The following is a 20,907-nucleotide window of genomic DNA, read 5'->3' as shown; positions in this document are numbered from 1 at the left end:
TGAGAAACTATGTGTACCTAAACTCTTTAGTGGTGATACCATTCCAATTCGTAAAAAGCAACTGTTCTTGAGCCAAAGATATTGTTACATTGACCTTTGGCAAAATACTTTTATCTTTGACGACTGGCAGAGGGAGCAGTTCCGAGACTCATTTCTTTCTGAGTTCCTCTTTGGTGGGCCACATGGTTGATGTACACAACTTCTTGCTGTCTTCATTTTTATACTCCAAGCTTACCCTGCTCTTGTTGGGTGCAGCACTGACGTACACTCTTTTATCCAAGATCGTAAAAATGACCCTGCGATTAGAAGGTTACTTATGGCAATAATGGAACAAATACAGAAGCTACCTGAGCACCTAACCAGATTGCCTGATTAAAGAAGTTTTTCTTTCCTTAAAAGTGATAACAGTCATAAGGAGATCTATTGAGCATAATGCAGTTCCAGAGAGTGAGAACACTCAACGACGTTTGGAGGGACATCGATGGTGGGGCGTAATGTATTGGTGCATAATATATGCATGCACAATATTCATTGCTGTTGTTCTGCTTCTATTGATACACACTGTTTATTTTATTGGTCTGAAGAAAGTAGCAGTCCCTCTGATTCTTTGTACTACAGTGGCATATGCAGAGTTAGACATTGCAAGAAGGCCAAGGCCTATGTGATTGTCCCTAAACCAATGACACATGTGAAATCACCGATTTCCCTGACAAGTGTTCCTGTGATTCCCTTTGCATGGCGGTCTTTTTTTAATATTTTCTATGATCACCAGGTACAAGCCCTTTTAGAAAAACAGAGAAAGAGACCCAAGAGAAGTACAAGAGATGATGATCATGAGCTAAATGATTATCTAGACAGTACAGCACACTTCGGGAATAACATGTGGTATCAACATTTGAAAGAGGTGGGAAAGATAACTTCTGAGGAGGGTTGCTATGTATGTGCACTCCTACCTTATTCTATGGGTAAGTCCAAGATATTTATAGCTATAGAGATGGATGTCCAAACAGCTTATTGTATGACTCACCTTGCACTCTGCCATAGAAGAGGTCAATTCAGGGTCGAACAGCATACTTGGTATTGGTCACAGAATGGTCAGTACCAGATGAAGATGATTATGTTCAAGATTTAAAGACAAGAGCAAAACCACACACAAAGAATCATGTGATAAGATATGAGCAGCCTGAAATGAAAGGAGCAGGAATCAGATGGGAAGTAAACAGAAGACTCAATTGTCAAGGAAAGACTGATAAAGAAATACAAAGCTGTAAGGAAAGAGGCCAGATGGGAAACATTACTTTCTCCAGATGGCTGGGAAGAAGGTGTGGTAATATGCAGAGCTGTGGCAGTAACTGGTCATCACAAGCCCGTTATAGAAAAAGGATGCAAACTTCTATGGCTGGGACTTGCCAAATTGCTGACTTGTCTCGGGACGATAACTCAGGAGCAACGTGCTCACCTTGGAAGCAAGATGACACAGAGCATGCAGGTTCGATCCCCGGGTTCACGCTTAGAAACCTCTGGGTATTAAGCGTGTTACAAATTACCTGTCATATCATATCATGGTTCAACGACAAAGGAGGCCTGTTGCAGATAGTGCCTTTGGCTAGTGCAGAGAATTGCTTCAGAAATAATGGCACAGGAAAAGTTGGAGAGAATCAACAGTGTGGTCGAATCTTCGATGTACCAGGAATGAAGGATGGGACAGTAGTGATAATGGCTCACTACTGGGCCGGCAAATCTAGAGCTTATATGAAGCTGCCCAGAAATTGGGGAGGATTATATTCCATGGTGATTGTCCATGTTCCAGCGTTAGTGATTCTAAAGAGTGACCTGAAAATCGGAGAGCTTCCTAAAGCAGATGCACATCTGAGGAAAAGGAGATCAGTTGGAGATCCCAATCGAACAAAGAGGGAGAATTACTTCTCAGCAAAATTGATAGAAGCCTTTAATGACATTCCATATGAACACAGGTTGTTCAGTCAGACTTCAGCAGTGTTTGCGACAATCTTCATGCCAGGGATGCAGACGATGGCAAATACTAAGTGGTTGCAAATAACCAGATGGGAGCTTCTGCAGACGATCAACACTACCATAAAGGGATTCAATGCGATCAGACGAGCTTAGAGCCATACGATTGGTGGCTCTCCAGAGCAGATATGTCCTGGATATTATTACAGCAATGGATGGAGGTGTCTGCGCCAAATTTGGAGAATCATGTTGCACATTCATACCTTCTCACGACAATGAGAATGGCACCTTGACAGAGCCCATAACGATGCTGACGAAATTACACCTCAAGATGGATGATGAAGTAGAAGGCGTTGCAGATGACAGCTGGTTTGCATTGATTTTCTCATGGGTTCCACAATGAATGGCACATATTTCCAAGTTTCTTGGAGCCCTGTCGGTGATGATAATGTTTGGATTTTGTGTGATCATGATAATAATCACACAATGCAAGAAGACTGCAAAGAAAGCAGGAATGGAGATCATGATCAATGTTGAATCAGGGTTCAAAACCAAAGAGCTAACAGATAAAGAAATCAGAAACTATGTGAAGGCGAGTATGTATGCACCTGAGGGAAAGAAAGTCCCTGTATCCAAGGAAGCACAAGCAGTATGTGGGAAGATGGATCTACTGCAGTCCAAACGGACAATGCATGCAGTCACATGACCTGAAGCATTGATGAGCATGTGAAATCAGCAGGTTGCCTGAAGGGAGTCATAAAGATATGGACGCCAAAGAAACACTATTTCAGAAGAGGATGTCTGGATCTGAAGGTTGATGAGAGAGTGGTCGATGAATCGCCTAGAGGGGGGAAGTGTAGAGGAGGAGCCAAGTACCTCTACCAAAAGCCCCACCCCTATGCTGCCTGTATGTTGGGAACCGGAAATTTCAACATGCGCAGTACCAGTAAGGGTGACTATACCACAAAGAATCCTGGCGACAAGGTACCCATTGAAAAAACCCTATAAGCATGCACGAAGAAATAATGGTCTTCTGAAGGAAGTCCCGGAAGAAGTGTGAAAATAAACGAGAAAGACGACTGGTGACGTCATGCGAGATGAAAATGACGCACCTAGGTGAGATGCCAATAATGAAGAATGTAGACATTATGGGGAAACTGATAATGATGTCGTATCGAAGATAGCAACATTTCGGGATAGAAATGATGACTGCTCATGCAAAGAAGCACCGAAGAAAATGTAAAGTTGGTTTACAATTTTTCAGATGATGTAATGCAAGCAGACAAAGTAATCATGAGGCTAGCTATGTGGTGAAATAGACTGCAGGCGATGCTCCTATGTATATATATAGGAATGTATCGGATCTGGATATTCTACACGGCACTTTAGCAAACTTGAATCCCATGAACGGAAGAGGTTTTGACTGTGTCGCAGTTGAATAAAGTAGCTGATGGAGGGAGAATTCAAGAAAGGCTGGCTGGTCCAGTGTCAAGAGTCGAGGCCACCGTGAACCTGATTTCCTGTTCAAGAAGTTACATGAACGTGAGAAAGAAGCAAGTTCTTGTTTGAGGTGTAATGGGAAAACACTGAAGGTGCCAAGAGTTAATCATTTAATAGTATTTTATGCAACAGAAGAGCTCAAAAACGTGGTATACTGTCACATGGTCAGATGAAAATAGACTTTAGGTTTACCTACACCGACACCAGAAGATAAGACCATGCCAAACTCCCTCTTATTCTCAGGCACGGGTAGCGCTACAAGGCCGAGTTGAAAGCCTTAATTCAATGGCAGACCGCAGGAGTGATGATGGATGAGGGCTAATTGGTGCCAGGGGAGGCCAATCCCCCCCTGGCACCTGGGGTACCAGCTTGCTTGCTGCTAGCAAGTGGAATATTCCAGAAGGGTACACACGTGCCATCCAATTGTAGAGGGCCACGTAGTACAGAGCCCTATAGTTTGAGAAGCCAATAGGGTGTCGAGTATTAGTATGACAAGGAAGATGACTTGCACTTGGGGTGGGCTTAGTTGTCCACGTGATCCTAGAGACCCAATCACTACTCCCGGCTGTAAAGAACGTATACAGAGATGTTCCTTGAAGGCCAACCACTTTCCCTAGAAGGTTTTCTTATTTTGTCACGTAAGATGACGTCAGCAGTGACACATTTTTTGTATAAGAATACTGTTTTTTCATTAAATGCTTTGAGAGAAATCGAGCGAGCGTCCGTTGATGATCGTTGTAACTCCCTGTTTTAGATAATTGTTAATAAAACAGTGCCCTATTTTGCCAACTTCCTGAGTCGGTCTGATTATTGATGTATGAGTAGGTTCTGCATCCCCATCCATCTCTAAGTACTGCTACCTTGTCTTAAATTGCCCTAGAACACGGGGTTCACGTTTATGGCATATCAGTGGTGTATAGTGTGTGGTATGTATGGTATGGTAGCATGTACTAGTCTAGCTCAAAATCTCCTTGAAAAGGTGACTAGGCACTAGATGGTAAAAAAGCAACTAGGTTATCCTCACAGGCAGAATTTACAGTTGAAATAAAAAATGTATTTTCTTTCCAGATAATTTTTCAAAAAATCAAAGATAGGCAGGCAATGCATTCCAAAGTTTGAAAGCCAAAAAAGAAAAAAGCACCATCCCCCCCAACCCCCCAACCCCCCCAATCTGGTCAATTCAGTTCAAGGTACCTCTAGAAGACCAGTGGGAGAAGAATGTAAAATATGTAATGGTTTATAGTTCTTAAACCGTTCCCTAAAAAAACGAGATGTCAGATTGTAGAAAGATTTATGCGCAAGGCACAGAGGTTTAGATTGGGCTCGTTTCTCCACTGGAGGCCAGTCTAATGATTCCAGCCCAATGGTGATATGTGCCCTACGATTCAAATGTAGAATCACGCGGCTGCAGCATTCCACACAATTGGCAACTTAGAAATGGCACACTTGGGTAACCCCAGATAGGCTGCATTGCAAATGTCCAGACGGCTATCTATAAAAGCATTCACCAGCTGGATATTATATGAACATGAGAAGTAGTCCAATAGTCTCTTCCAGGTGCGCAAATGGTGCAATCATATGCCAGACACTTTACTGATTTCAGGATCAAGTGAGAGCCAGGGGTCCAACCAGACCCCCAAGTACCTCACTCCATGAGAGTGACTAGGGCAAGGTCCAGGAGTGTTTTGCCAAACATCCATTACCCAATGAGTGGAATCCACAGTCGTAAGAAGCTCATCGTGCCTGTTTTTTTAATGTTACATTCTGAACAGTTGACAGTCATCCAGGTACTGACCTGCTACAAACACTCTTTAAGGCGTTTGGTCTGTTGCCCGTCTGCATACCCCAACCCCAACCAAAAAATGAGTTGAATAACGTCTGCATTAATGTAAAAAGTGGCCTCATAGGATCGAATAATGTCTTCTAAGGGTCTCATGTACAGATTAAAGAGCAATAGGCTCAGAAGAGAACCCTGTGGGACTCCACATGTCACTGAAGATTTGCAAGATTCAAAGGGGGCCTCATGACTGATTGAAATCTCCCTCTAAGTAATGAAGAAATCCAGGACAGAGCGTTATCTCTTATGCCGACATGATAAAGGTGAGATAGTAAGAGGGAGTGGACAACGCTATCAACACAATGGGAGCCCCTGATCTGCCAGCATCTACTATATGGTGCCAGTCGTCCAAAGCAGCCACTATCCTATTCTGCTAAGTTTCACTTCTTTCTGAATCCCATCTTCCTTCTTTTATGTTGACTGTTATTCAACCTGTTCAGCACCTTTATGCCTCCGGGCTCATGTTTCGAGCTATACAAATAAAATAAATAAATAAATACAAATCCACAAGCTCAATACAGTGTCTCGGGTGTAATCCTGCCTGGGCCTCACCCAACAAGCCCTGACCTTCAACAAAGGCTTGCAATTGGGATGCAGGCACCACCTCCAGTCATTTTCTTGGATACGTCAGTAATGAGATTGGCCAATAATCGTGTATATTGTTTCCCTAGTGGTGTACACCAGTGTGCGGATAATACATCTATTCAGGAGTAAGTGTGATATATTGTATACGCTCAGGGTGCAGGAGGAAAAGAGCAGCCCTGGCACAAGGCCGCCTAAAGTATGAAAAGAAAAAGAAAGAGTCCTAAAGTTAAGGACTCTCGTGCCCCCTGCACACCACTATACTGATATCAGTCAACTTTTCACTGACAGTGCCAATGTAGAATTATTTACACAAATGTTGTATTTAAAACAACAAATATATTTTAATCAAAAGAGAATGAGATAAACAACGAAATTATATATTCCAATAAGGTATACAGAGCTCTATGCAGTTCGGGTTGAAAACCCTTCTTCAGGAGCAAAAACGATACATCATAGGTCCAGAATCTTCAAATTCATATCTATACATGAAGCACAGAAATTCAATAGATTGTTAGTCTCATCTATATTGTTTCAGTATCATCCTGAGTGTAAAAGAGGTATTTTCTCCCATAAGGAAAATAAGGACAATTGGAAGCAAGCAAACAAAAACTACAGGGAAAGCATAAGAGAAGCTAAGGCTAATCATTATAACAAGGAAATAGCAGCAGCATCAAATACCACTAGTAAAATATTTGAGATAATTAAAAGTATTGAAAAAACAAAGGTCCTCACAGGTTTCTCAGAGGAAGACTGCGACATAGTTCAAAACGCTTTCGAAGCAAAAACGCAATAGGCAAGAAATAATATCATTAAGGCCAGAGAAATCTCAGTAAAGTCCACTCCAGAGAAAGACTGTCCTAATCTGGGAGTTATAGATACTTTAAACTTCACACCAGTTTCTGAAAAAGAATTGCTGGGGGTATTGAATCAAATGAAACCAACATTGTGTGCTGAAAACATTCTGCGATCTAAAATCATACTAGAAAATAAAGAAATATTTGCTCCAGTTTTTGTTAGAATATTCAATGCATCCTTCAAAGAAGGCTCCGTGCCTAAGGAAATCAAGAAAGTATCCATCACGCCACTGGTCAAAAAGGCAGGTCTTGACCTCAAGGACCCAGGTAATCTTTGTCCGATTACTAATTCCAATTTCATCCTCAAGATATTAGACAAGATAGCGACTAATCAACTACAGAAACACATAGAAGACCAGCAATCACTTCATCAACAACAATCAGGCTTTATAGCCGTCCATAGTACGGAAACGGCCATTTTGGACCTGCAAAGCCATATGCTTGAGTTAGTTGATAGAGGCAAAACAGGGATACTGACGTTGCTTGATCTTAGCGCAGCTTTTGATCTGGTAGATCACCAGCTCCTAGTAAAAGCGTTAAGGAGAATAGCTGGGTGCTCTCCGGTTGCCCCGGCCTGGCTCACATCTTTTCTAATGGAGCGCCAGGCTAGAGTGCACTGGGGGGAAATGTTTTCCGAGGCCATATCTATTATCGTTGGAGTACCTCAGGGAGCAAGTTTATCTCTGCTGATTTTTAATATATGCATAAGAAGCCTCTGTGACTCGTTGGATGACGTCTGCATTTTTTTTCACAAATTACAGAGACGATAGGCAACTTGTTATTGAATTGGAGGGAGAATATACCAGGGATAGTGCTAAAATAGCCGAAGTGTACTACATGATAAATCTCTCGATGCAGCAACACTGGATGTGTTTAAACAACACGAAAACAGAGCTAATGATCTTCGGAACTAGCATAGCCAGAGCTAAATTAGGGGAGGAGTACAAAACCTTCTCTATTAAAGAGGGCAAAATACAGGTCATGAGCCAGGTCAAGACACTGGGGATGATGGTGGATGCCTCAGTGAGCTCAGAGGCTCAGGTCAATTACTTGCATAAAAATAATGCCTATTACCCATGCCTCATGAGAGCAATTAGACCGTACCTGAATGAGGAAAATACAGCAACTATTGCTAGAGCAATAGTTCTGTCGAGACTAGATTACGGAAATGCACTGTTAATCGGAGCAACCAAAAAAGATCTTGCCAGATGTCAAGTACCAGAAAACGATGCAGTACGTATAGTAAAGAGAATAGAAACCAGGGAATACATAACAACGGCAAGAAAATACCTGCACTGGCTAAGAGTTGAAGACAGAGTGAACTTTAAGTCAATGACCATCATACACAGGTACCTCTTTGGAGACGCCCCCCGCTATTTCAAAAAACTATTTGTAAGATACCCTCCCTTGAGACAGCTACGCTCAGCGGATAAAGGCCTGCTCAATGTGCCACCAAGGCAGGAATGGGCAGATCCTTTTCAGTGCGTGCCGTGCAACAATGGAATAAACTACCACCCACTATGCGGTTGGAAGAGAATTATCAAACGTTTAGGAAATGCTTGAAGACATTGCTTTTCAAGTGATTGTACCTATTTTAGAAAATAGAGAGTCCATCTGGATGCTTAATGCGTGTCCCAATGTATGTCTAGTATTGTTATATTTTACCAGCACCCTGATGCCTGTGGCCTACCGGCGCGGTACAAGTACACATAACATAACATAACATAACATATTGAGGAGTAAGCAATCGCCTGGATTTATTCAGAAGATAAGAGAGATGAGGATAACGAGAACATAATGTCAAGTATTGGTCTTTGTCTAGGGATAATACAGCCTTGAAAGGCAGCACACCTTACCTTTTGATCCAAGGTAGGATGTATACTAATTCAACTTCTTCAGTGGATAAAGTTCAGCATCCATAATGAGTTGCATCAACGGGATCAGGCCAAAAGATGGGTGTATCTGGATAAGATAGTGGAAGATATAGTCACTATGTGGTACTGTTCAAGATCAAAGTCTATAACCGTGTATAGTCACACAATTGTTTACAAAGTAGACCTTATATGTGGAACAGCCTTAAGGTCCCACGTGTTAGGAGAACAGTCATTAAGTATTCTTACCATATATGGTCTGTCAAGGGAACCAGCAGTGGTCAAAAGGGTGATATCCTTATCTATTGTGGAGTGAGTGTGGGCTATATGTAGAAAATAATGGTGGGAGAACTAGCTCCTGTAAGATTCAAGCCTGTGCAAACAATGTGGGTTTGAATCAGCTCAGATGGTTTGAGTCATTTGGGCCTGAACTTTGAAATGATTTAAAGGCCTGTTATTTGGGGAGGTTTTTTGGAACAGCGTATCCCTCAGAGAAATTACAAAGACCTCCCAAGACCCAGAGAGGTTGCAAGAGAGGCCCCTCCTCAAAACTCCATTATTAAACAAAGAACCACTCCTTTTCTATGAAAGGAATGCCCACTTTTGCTTCATGGAAAACAAGCCACAGGTGGTCTGGAGTCAGGACATTACCAGGCACGACTTCCCAAGACCTAGACAGGATGTACGAGAGACTCCTCCCCACAACTCCAATGTCCAGCAAGGTCTAACTCCATTGCTTTCAAAGGAAAACTCACTTCTGGGTTCTGGGTAACAAGAGTAAGATAACCCCAGAACAAGTCACAGGTGAAGGAAAACAAACCAAGTACTCCCTCAGAGCACCCTCTGCCCTCACTAAACCACATTAGTACCTGGCGCACCATATGAAAATTGAAACAAATGAATAGATTGGTGCATTTGTGAGCCTTACCGACAAGGAGAATGGACTACAAATAGTCTCTGTGAGGAATTCGACCATCCGCACGGGAGGGTGCGCTCGCCTGTTTTCTTTTTCTTTTTATAAATGAAAATTAATGATGGGAGATCAGCCTCTGGAAATGTATGAGGCCATTCAACAAACATTTCCTCTGCTCACAGCATAAAACACATAGCCTTGTGTACCGTGGGAGTACAGAGCCTGTAGTCACAATTCTCCCCTGTCATGTCCAGCAGGAATGTGACAGCCACAGGTACATAAAAGGATCTCAAGAAGGGGGGAGGAGGAAGTTAACAAGATGTTGCCTCTAGGAGTGATAGACTATTTTCCAAGAGTCTAGGAGCACACATTTTGATTATAGTACTGTTTATAATTTTAAGATATGGAGTAGGGTGTGGGGGAGATAAACCAACCCTGGCAGAAGGTGCTACAAATAATGAAACACAGAAGATGTCCACACCTTTGTGGAACTCTGTTAGCCAGAACTATATGCAGTACCCTTTGGGAACACCACACACAATTAGGACTAAACGTGGCAGCACAAATTCACCTTTGGTTCAAGCCTGCACTACACAGTAAAGTGGTAGCAATGGCTGAACAGCCAGGCTTTTCTCAAGAGCAAGTGAACAGTATCAATAGTTACACAAAGGACAGCAATTACTATGATTCAAACAAACACTGACTGAAGGTTTCTGAGTAAGTAAGAGGAGGGGTTGCACAATTTTGTAAATCTATCCCCCTTCTGTGGTCAGACCACTACCTGCAATTATTCTCTATTAAAGGATTACATAAGGAGAAAGGGTGGGAGGCGACTCCAGTCTGGGGCCGGAAGGCAACGGATTTGGAAAAAATCCCTGGGGAGGAAGTGGAGAATTAACTGGCAAATTTAGACCCTGGCCTTCCTTGTGAAGAATTTTTCAACAAAGGAACAGCTATCTTAAGAGAGAAAAAACGTAAAGTTAGTAAAAAATCCCAATCTTGGTTTGGCCCAGCACTGGGATTGATGCGTAAACAGGTACAACAGGCCAATAGACTATGGAAGACTCCCAAAGCGGATAGTGACACTGAGAAGGCGAGAGCCTGCTTAAAGGAATATAAAACAGCTATTTTTGCTGCAAAAAAAGATTTCTTCAAAGTGAAATCAAGCAAGCAGGTAACAAAGCCAGAGCCTTATTTGAGGTGGTGGCAAGGTTTAGGAACCCCAAATGCATGGCAGAACCCACCGCTGATTCAAAGGAACAAGCTAACAAGTTTAACTGCTTCTTTGAACAAAAAATTGTGGATATTCAGGAAAGTATTACTGAAGTGATGACTGTAGAAAAGTGGGAAAAACCTGGAGAAGAGATAAAGGTGGAGCAAAATCAGGAAGAAGAGGAGAATGTCTGTTTTGAAGCCAATGAGAGGGAAACAGTGAAAGCTCTAATACTACAACTAAAACCCACAAAAGACTTGGCCTTTCCCCTGCCAGCATGCACCCCCATTCGCTTGGCTGCTAACCTTACCCCATTTATAACTTCCTTTATAAACAAATCGTTGAGGGAGGGCTGTGTTCCACGCTCCCTTAAAGGAGCTTTGGTAAAACCGTTATTGAAGAAGCCTAATTTAGACCCTATGGTGCTGAAAAATTATCGCCCGGTGGCTAATTTATGTTGGCCAACCAAAATCTTGGAAAAAGTGCTCTGCAGCCAATTCCAGCAGTTTATAGATAGTAAAGAGCTGTTAGACGAATGCCAATCAGGGTTTCGCCCTAACCATGCAATAGAGACCGCCCTTTTGACAGTCCAGGATGATCTATTGGAAGCTGCAGACAGGGGAAATTCTACCATACTTTTGATGCTTGACCTGTCTGCAGCATTTGATACCATCAACCACAAGATCATCCTTCAAAGGATTGGAAAAATAGGGAGAGCTGCCAAAGTAGTGGTGGACTGGTTTGACTCCTTTTTGCAGGAGAGAACCCAACAGGTGACCCTGGGAGCCTTTCTATCGGAGCTAATACAGCTGAGCTGTGGTGTCCCCCAGGGGTCAGCGCTCTCACCTCTGATTTTTAACTTGTATATTCGACCACTGTTGAGGAAACATGGCTTACGTTTCTATTCTTATGCCGACGATACGCAGATTTATGTGGAGACAGTAAACCTGCCCGAAGCATTTGAAGGGATCAATAGATGTATGCAAGACATAAAAAAATGGATGGCATGCAACCAGCTGCAGCTTAATGCAGCAAAAACAGAGGTGATACTGTTCAAATCAGAAAAAAAGAACAGAAGCATAGAATTAAATATGACACCGCAGATTCTGGGCAAAGAGATTCCGTTTGCGAAGAAAGTGAAAAACCTTGGGAGTATATGGCAAGAAAACCTGGCTAGTGAGGCACAGGTAGGGGCCAAAGTAAAAGCTGTATACCATTCCTTACGGATGCTCAGGAACATTCTCCCCTTTATAGCACCCCAAGATCACTCTGTAGTTGTGGGAGCGCTGGTAAACCGACATCTCGACTATTGTAATAGTCTGATGACAGGGATTCCAGCTAAACAGATGTTGAGACTTCAGAGGGCACAGAATGCAGCAGTTAGGCTTATCGCTCATTTAAAGAAAAGAGACCATGCTTCAACATCCCGGAGAGCACTCCACTGGCTCATGGTGGAGGATCGAGTAAAATTCAAAGTGGCATGCCTTATGTAAAAGTGTTATTATAAAATTACACCCAGATACCTGACCACAAGAATCCACCATCATCAACCAACCAGAGACCTCCGGTCAGGAGATAAACTTTTGGTGAATGTTCCACGGACCAAATGCACCTCGAAAGGTGATAGGAGGTTCTCTGTATCTGGCCCAAAATTATGGAACGAGCTACCTTTTGCCATACGATCATGCAAGTCTCTAGAGGGTTTCATGAAAGAATTGAAAACCTACCTATTTAAGTGAACCCAACTATAGGGCAAGTAGAGCCCCTCACAGCTAAATGTCGACTCTTAGTTAACAACTGCGCCCGAATGCAGTTTGGTCTGCCTGGTGCGTGTTTAGAAATAACCAAAATCAAAATCAAAATCTAAAAGAATAGACATTTATTTACACATCAGTTGTAAAACATTTCACTAAAGTAAAACAGTTGAAAAATCACACTCTTAATACACCACACCACTCCCAATAGATTTTGGACAAGCTAAGCTCAAAAATGAAGTAAGAGCAAAATGGCACTCCAATAATAAAAAAGTGAGGGAAAGACAAAGTTAGGCAGAAATTGAGTAACACCAACAAGTAAGTAAGCAGGGCAATCTAGAAAAGGAAACTACAGTGAGGAAATCAGATTAAAAAGGCTTAGGGCCAAAGTCAATAGGACAAAAGTCTTTTGCTCAAGATCACACAGTTCAGAGTAGTTCGCAGTTAACTCTTTGCCAAGAGTTCAGAACGTATTTGGTGGGCAGAAAAGTTAGTTTAAAGAATAGCGAAGGACAAGCCCTCGGATTGGCGAAAGGTTTCACACACCTTCACAGCGGCTGGACGAAATGAACAACCGGATGTTGAACAGTACCTTAAATAGAGAAGAAGCTGTAGCTGAGCCGGACATTCCTGGCAGATCCTGCAGGCTCCCGGTTCCTGAAGTGACTGTCAGACTGACACGAAGTAGGAAGACTGGAGGGTCCTGCACTGCCCAGGGAAGAAACTAGCAGCAGAGCAAAGCAACAAATAAAAGGTGCGCCCCTTAAAACCCAAGCAGGGTCTGACCTTCCTGGCTATCCGGTTCACTGTAGCTCTCTACAGCAAATTTGACCAGAGGAGGGAGGCCTAGCTTGGAGTTTAGGTGAACTGGTTGGTCCCACCAGCTCAAGGGAAGAAAATTCCCGGAGGATCCTCTCTGTCGTTGGAGGCTGAAGATTCGGACCTGCAGCAGGGCTTCACCGGGCAGTTCAGTCGTTGTAGGGGTCCTCTTCTGTCAGCTCTTCTTCGGTTCTCTCATTCCAGTGGCGACTCTCCTCTTCCAGACCCAGAGACCTGCTTTTTATGCAGTGTTCCCCGATTCACACAGCCTGGCTGTCAATCACACAGCAGGGTGGCTGTCCCGCCGGGACAGTCACCTAGTCAATCAAACAGGAGTGGGACTTGGGTTACCAAGGGAACCCATGGCAGGGGTCCTGAAACCCCTCCCTCACATCCTGCCTACCTAGACTTTCAGGCACTTACAGAGGGCTTCTGTGCAGAAGACTACGAAAAGACGGTGAACAAAGGAACCAAACCTGGTTTGGCGCATAGAGACGAACACGAGAAAGACTTTTCCAAAAAGAAATGGCTTAAATCCAGCCGGAGCAATATTAAAAACAATATGGTCAAGCGGGTTTAAGTTCCAGGCTACCAAGATAACCTAAAACAATACCAAGGTTATTTAAGATATCCACAGTAGGAAAAATAGGGTAGTTACCACTGCCATCAGCCAAGTCTTAATGAAAAGGGAGCGAAACAATGCTCCAAGAGAAATAGACCAAAAGGGAAAATTATTAACCCTTTCCAGTACTCTATGTAAGATAGGTTGTACTGGGTCTGTGGATTTAAAAGAGACTAATAAAGTCAATGGCAACTTTTCATGTTCTGGGAGACAAGTCTGTGTCACTGCACTGAAGGTGCTGTGTAACACACAGTAAAACGATGATGCCTGTGGAGTAGGTGAGGCTCCACAGTCTATGAACACAAGAATGTTAAACACACACAGCAAAACAAATGTAAGAGGGGGAAAAAAGGCTCACACTCTTACCAGGTGAAAACAATAAATCCTAGAAATCCAGCAAAGCTGCTGAGGGACTCAGTAGGTAAGAGAAATTAGCCATTCTTGAGAATTCTCCCTAACAAACTCTCCCATCCTCACACATTCAATTTATGTTGAAAAATAGCCTAACATTTGTTATGCATTATATATTTTATAGAGATCTCACTATAGACATAATATGTAATACAAATAATAACTTTACTGTTCCTGTGTATTTGATTTCATATGAACAGTTTTGGATCATATTTAACACACTTTCAGTTTCTTCACAAAGTGCAGGGTGCAGAACAGGACTACACACGGGCATGGTGAGCAGTCTACTATGCATCATACATTTATAGGCAAGCAAGATGGACTTTTGTGATGGCACACCTTATGGAGGTACATGGAAATTGAATGTCCCTTGAAATTGAGTGGACACATGTCTCTCTAAACCTGAGCAGTGGATGTTTGATACCCCAACACAGGAGGAACTGGGCCCTTTCAGGAAATCCTGATAGAAGGAAGTTTTCGGAACTCTTTTGCAACAAAGTATCATCCAGAGAAGAAAGGGAATGGGATAATACCGAACTAACAGCTTCCGAGGAAGGGAATGGTTTCCCAAAATGCATAGAGCAGACATTCAAGAAATTATGATACTATCAAGACCACAAATACTCCAATTGATAAAATGGTTTAGGATTTGATTGGGAATAATTGGACTGATGGTTGTACTATACTTTCTGAAGTAAGAATAGCAAAAGAAACTGTATTTCTATCAATGCTATATTTGGTATTTATTTTTGGATTGAATTTGTTTCAATAAAGTAATTGAAGTGTGTGTGTTAAACATGATCCAAAACTGTTCATATTAAATCAAATGCACAGGAACAGTAAAGATATTATTTTTATTACCTACTATGTCTATAGTGACATCTTTATTAAAGATATAATACATAAAACATCTTTTTTTAAAAAACTTTGGTTTTAATTGGTATTTTGTGAGACAAAGAACAAAAAGGAAAATATTACATACCCCAAACCCCCCTAACGTAAACCCCCCTCCTCCCCGCCTCCCCCATATCCAATTCAAACATAACAGCAGTAAAGAGACCAAACTTTCATATCATTTCCTCGGTCTTTGGAGCAATGCGACATGTGACCAACTCAGTAGCTGGCTTGAGGCCGTCGTCGCCCCGGGTCGTGGGATCACTGGGTGTAGTCCTTCTCAGTGACGATCACGCCCTGACCATCCGGGGGCACGATCCTGGAACTAATGGACGTCCCATTCCCATGTCTGCTGGACCCCATACCAGTCAGCGAGGAATGAGCATGAGTCATTGTTCACCAAGGCAGTCAATTTGTCCATTAAGAACATGTTTTTGAGTTTTTTCATCCAATCTTCCTTAGAAGGTGTTTCCGGGCTCTTCCACCTCTGAGCCAGGGCCACTCTGCCCGCTCTCAACATAGTTTCCCACATCCTTGGGTACCTGTGCAGATCTGCCTCCTCCGGAGGGAGGCCCAGCAGCATGGTCAGCGGGTTGACGGCCAGGGGGTCCTCCGTTACCTCCGCTATCCAATCTCTCACAGATTCCCAGTAGGTCTGCACTTTCGGGCATAGCCACCACATGTGGCCTCTAGTCCCTACCTTGCCACAGCCCCTCTGGCATTCTGGTGACACCCCTGTGAACATTTCCGAGAGCTTTGCCGGATCTCTGTGCCACCCCTGCAGGATTTTGAAGTTGTGTTCCATGTCCGAGGTGAAGAGATTGCCATGAAATGATATCCTGAAAATGTGAGCCCAGGCATCCTCTGATATCTCCTCCTCCGCCAGATCATTCCAAAACCCATGGAAGCCTCTCCTAGCGTGAAGGTTATGTGTATATACAGGAAACCACCCCTTTCTAGAGGTTGCTAGGTCAAGGACTTTCTCAAAGGGAGTTAGTTGTCTCCGCAGGTTTGAGCCCCATGCGGGGTCGTTGAGAATGCCCTTAAAACGAAGGTATTCGAAGATGGAGAGGATCCCGCCACCCAGCCCATCCCTGAGGTCCTCATAACTCAGGAATTTTCCCTCCCTGAATAGCTGGCCCACCCATTCCAGGCCCTCATCAGACCAATGCTGGGATTGTCTAAACCCTCTGCTGCCCAGGTTCAGGGGGGGCCCCCACAAGGAGGTCATAGGGGACGGCCAAGAGGAAAGGTGGGCTGTCCGGGGACCCTCCCTCCAAATCTCCTAAAGGACACCCCGGGTCGGGTGGGCCAGTACATGTTTCGGAATTGACCTGCGAGGGGCCCACAGGAGGTCTCGGACTTTGAGGGGGTGGACGTCCATGTCCTCCAGATACGACCAATATGTCTGCAAGCCTTCTTTCCTGTGTTCTTGGAGGACCCGCAGTTGTGCTGCATGGTAATACAACTGGAAATCTGGGAGACCGAATCCCCCCTCCTCCCTTGGAAGCATCAGGGTGGCTCTTCCGACCCTCAGGGTTTTTCCCTGCCAAATGAAGTCTCGGACCCCCTTATGCAAGTCTATGAAGGTTTGAGCGGGTACCCGGGTAGGGAGGGCTGTAAAGAGGTACAAAATCCGGGGCAGTATATTCATTTTAACTGCCGTCATCCGGCCATACCATGAGAGGATCATTCTTCCCCATCTCCTCAGGTCAGAAGTGATCTCGGACAATATGGGCTCGTAGTTGGAGGTTCCTAGTTCTGATAGGTCCCTAGTGAGAAGGACGCCCAGATATTTTATGGTGCTCTTGCCCACAGCTATCCCATGAAACCTGGTCAAGGGGTCCAGTATCGGGTCCACCAGGCGCATTGGAAGGAGAACGGACTTAGTTGTGTTCATTTTCAGGCCTGAAAAACACCCAAAGGAGCTGACCAGGGACAGAAGGGGAGGGATCGAAGAGACCGGGTCCACCAGATATGCCAGGATGTCATCGGCAAACAGGGAGAGCTTGAATTCCACCTATCCCCTTCTAATACCCCTGATGTCTGGGTGGGATCTAATTGCTATGGCCAAAGCCTCCATCGTGAGGACATATAGCAGGGGGGAGAGAGGGCAGCCATGTGTAGTCCCTCAGGTGAGAGGAAAGGATTCTGACAGCAATCCGTTTACCTGGACCCTTGCGGTAGGGGCTCTATAGAGGGCAGCCACCCAACTCAGGATGTGCGTCCTGAAGCCCATTCGCTGGAGAAGGAGGGTCATGTATCTCCACTCTACTCTGTCAAAAGCTTTTTCCGAATCCAGGGAACGGATGCATGCATCAAGATTTGAGTTTTGGGCGAAATGTACCAGGTCTATTGTTTTGCGGATATTGTCCGACCCTTGTCTGCCCCTAATGAAGCCCACCTGGTCCCCGTGGACAAGCTTCTGCATTATCCCCTCCATCCGCCTACCCACCACTTTGGCCAGGATTTTGACGTCGATGTTGAGCAATGATATGGGCCGGTAGGACGAACATTCCCTTGGGTCTTTACCTTCCTTGGGTAGGACCACTATGATGGCTCCCATCATGGAGTCGGGGAGGGTGCCCCCTTCCAAAACCGAGTTGAAAACCTTCACCAGGTAGGGAGACAGGGAGGAGCGAAACCTCTTATAGAAATAGACCGAAAAGCTGTCTTCCCCCGGGGAGGTCCCCACCTTCATCCCGCTGATCGCCTTCTCCACCTCCTCCTCGGTCACCCGACCCTCCAGCCCCTCTGCCAGCTCCCGAGGATGGGACGGTATCTGTATGGAGTCGAGGAACTCCTCAATCTGGGCGTCGCCACCGTCATATTCCGAGGCGTATAATGACTCGTAGTACTGGCGGAAAGCTTCACTTATGTGGGGGGTGTCATAGCCTAGTGTTCCCCTGTTGTCCCTCACCTGTTTCACCATCCTGCTTCTCTGAAAACTCCCTCAATTTCCAGGCCAGGATCCTATCCGCTTTGTCCCCCTTCTCGTAGTATTTTTGTTTGACCATTTTGAGTCTCCTCTCCGTTTTATGGAGGAGCAGGTCTTTTAATTGGAGCCTGTTGTCCTCCAGGGTCACCTGGGTATCACTGGTCAGGCTCTGGCGTGGCCCTAAGCCCAGGGACCGTATCTCTCCAGGACTGAAATCTCTACACTGGCTCCCAGTGGCTGCGAGGATAAAGTTCAAAACCCTCTGCATTGTCCACAAGGCCTTCTGGGGCCTTGGTCCTAAATACCTTCAACTCTCTCTTCCCAAATATCTTCCTTCCCGAGTCCTTCGCTCATCCGCCTCCAACTCCCTCAGGGTCAGCCGCTTCTCGAAGCAACGAGCTGGGGGTAGATCTCTCTCCGCAGCAGGGGCCTCCCTCTGGAACAGCCTTCCTGCCTCCCTGAAACTTGAGGAGAACCATCTCCGGTTCCGGAAGCACCTCAAAACCTTCCTCTTTGCTTCTGCTTTCTCTCTCCCTCTCCCCTGCTGAACAGCTAATATTCTACACTGAAACTGCACTGATTCTGCAACTGGACCACTCTTAATGGCCTCGGTCCTGGGCCCAGCCACTCTCCACTTGCACTGATGCCCTGGAACCCCTCTGCACTGCGGGACTGTCTCTGTATCCCTACAGCCCCCCACATTTCCAGCAATTGTTCTGCACTTACCTTGCACTTGCCACCAGCTGGCCCTATTTATTTATTACTTTATGCCACTTACCTTGTACTGCACTTCCCCCCCTCCCCTTCCCCTTGCACTTTTCCCCCTCCCCCACCCCTGCACTTGCGCGATCTGAATGACACCTGGCCTAGTAGGATCGTTGTCTGTCTCCCCTTGTTCCTCCCCTCCCTGCCTCGTCGCGCCTTGAAACACCTGTGTATAGGCGCGTTACAAATGCCATATTATATCATATCATATCACGCGGTCTCGGTCTAGGATCTGTACCGGGGAACCCCCCGGTTGAAGGCGTGCTATTTTTTCCCTCAAAGTCCTCTCCTGGATCTCCCTTTCCCTCTTCTGACGAGAACCCATTTTAATAAGTACTCCTCTTAGGGTCGCCTTGAAGGCGTCCCAGAGGGTGTGTGTGCCCACCTCCCTGTTATCGTTTAGCTCGAAGAACTCTGAAATGGCGTCCACGACGGCCTGGGCATGTACCTCATCTCTCAGTATGGCGTCGTTACATCTCCAGCGTCCCCTCCATTCTCTACACCAGTCCCTTGCCAAGGTGACTCTGACCAAATCGTGGTCCGACCAGGGCACGGGGTCTGTCCTGTAACCCGCTACGTGTGGGCGGAGCACCTCGTCCACGAGAATATAGTCTATCCTGGAGAATGCTTTGTGAGTGGAGGAGTAGTATGAGAAAGAGGCAGTCCCCATTCGGGGGGTGGGCATCGTGTCCACCAGGCCCAGGCCCTCATTCACCCTCTGTAAGCAGCGTGACATGCGTCTCCTGTGGGTCTGGGGTTGGAAGTGCCCACTCGCTGTCTATCTCTGGATGGGTCAAGGACAATATTGAAATCACCTCCCACCACCAATGGGCCCTGGACAAAAGTTTTCAGCCTTTCCCCCACTCCCTCCCAGAATTGGGCCTGGCCCTCGTTTGGAGCGTATACCACTGCCAAGGTTATGGGCATGCCCCGTAGGGAGCCCCGTACCAAGAGGTAGCGACCCTCGGGGTCCCAGAGGATGGAGTCTTTCTCGAATCCCAACCCCCTAGCGATCAGAATTGCAACCCCTCTTTTCTTCCCTTTGTGGGATGCATAAAAAATCTCCTCGATACCGCCCCCACGCATTCTGGGCTCCCTCCCCCTCGCCCAGTGCGTCTCCTGCACGAAGAGTAGGTCCAGCTTAGCCCTCCTAAACTCTCTGCTGATTAGGGATCTTTTCGTGGGGGTGTTCAGGCCCCGCACATTCAGGGTTCCCATCCCTAAGGCTGGTCGGTCGTCAGCCATAATCGCTGTCACCTTCCCCCTTGGTCACCGGTGTCGCATGGTCGCTCCCTCCCTGCATTCTCTATTTCCTTGTTTGGACATTTTCGAAACCTTTCCCCAATTTACCCCCCAACTCGTTCCCCACCCCGAAACCCACAATTTGTGTACTAACCCCCACCCCCCTCCCGGCGTCCAGCCATTTAGTCCCTCCATTCCTGGATTTTTGGCTGGACCACCAGCCGGTTCCCTACGGCCAGGCGTCAATAACAAAGCACGCTAACGTGAGCCCCCCCCCTCCATCTCATCCCCCCCTGAACTCCCTGGCTTGGGCATTGCTTGAGGGGGAACTAAAAATGTCTTCCCCACCCGATTGTCTGGGCCCGATCTATGGATGATCTGGGCTGTACCCCCCGCCCCGTGGGCGACCGTCCCCTGGGCCCAGGGTGGTATTTCTCACAGCGCCCATGGTTGTGACCCCCCTGATGCCCCCTTATACTTGCAGTTCTAGGGGGTGCAGCGAGCAAAGCGTCTCCAGAGTCTTCCAGTTGTCTGCTCCCGATGATCATCGTGGGGTCGCTGTTGTCACCCCTCCGAATCGGCGTGATCTTCCTCCATCGGTGTCGGTGGTGTGTTCAACTTCTTGAGCTTCCTAGCGCCGGTTTTCCTTCTTCTGGAGTTAGACTGGCCGGGGGTGCCCCTGTTGAGTGCTTCCGGGCCCCCTCCTGGGGGCGGGTTC

This window comes from Ambystoma mexicanum, chromosome 8 (genome assembly GCF_040938575.1).
Source record: "Ambystoma mexicanum isolate Mex_15411 chromosome 8, UKY_AmexF1_1, whole genome shotgun sequence".
Classification (NCBI taxonomy): domain Eukaryota; kingdom Metazoa; phylum Chordata; class Amphibia; order Caudata; family Ambystomatidae; genus Ambystoma; species Ambystoma mexicanum.
This window is presented reverse-complemented; position numbering follows the sequence as displayed.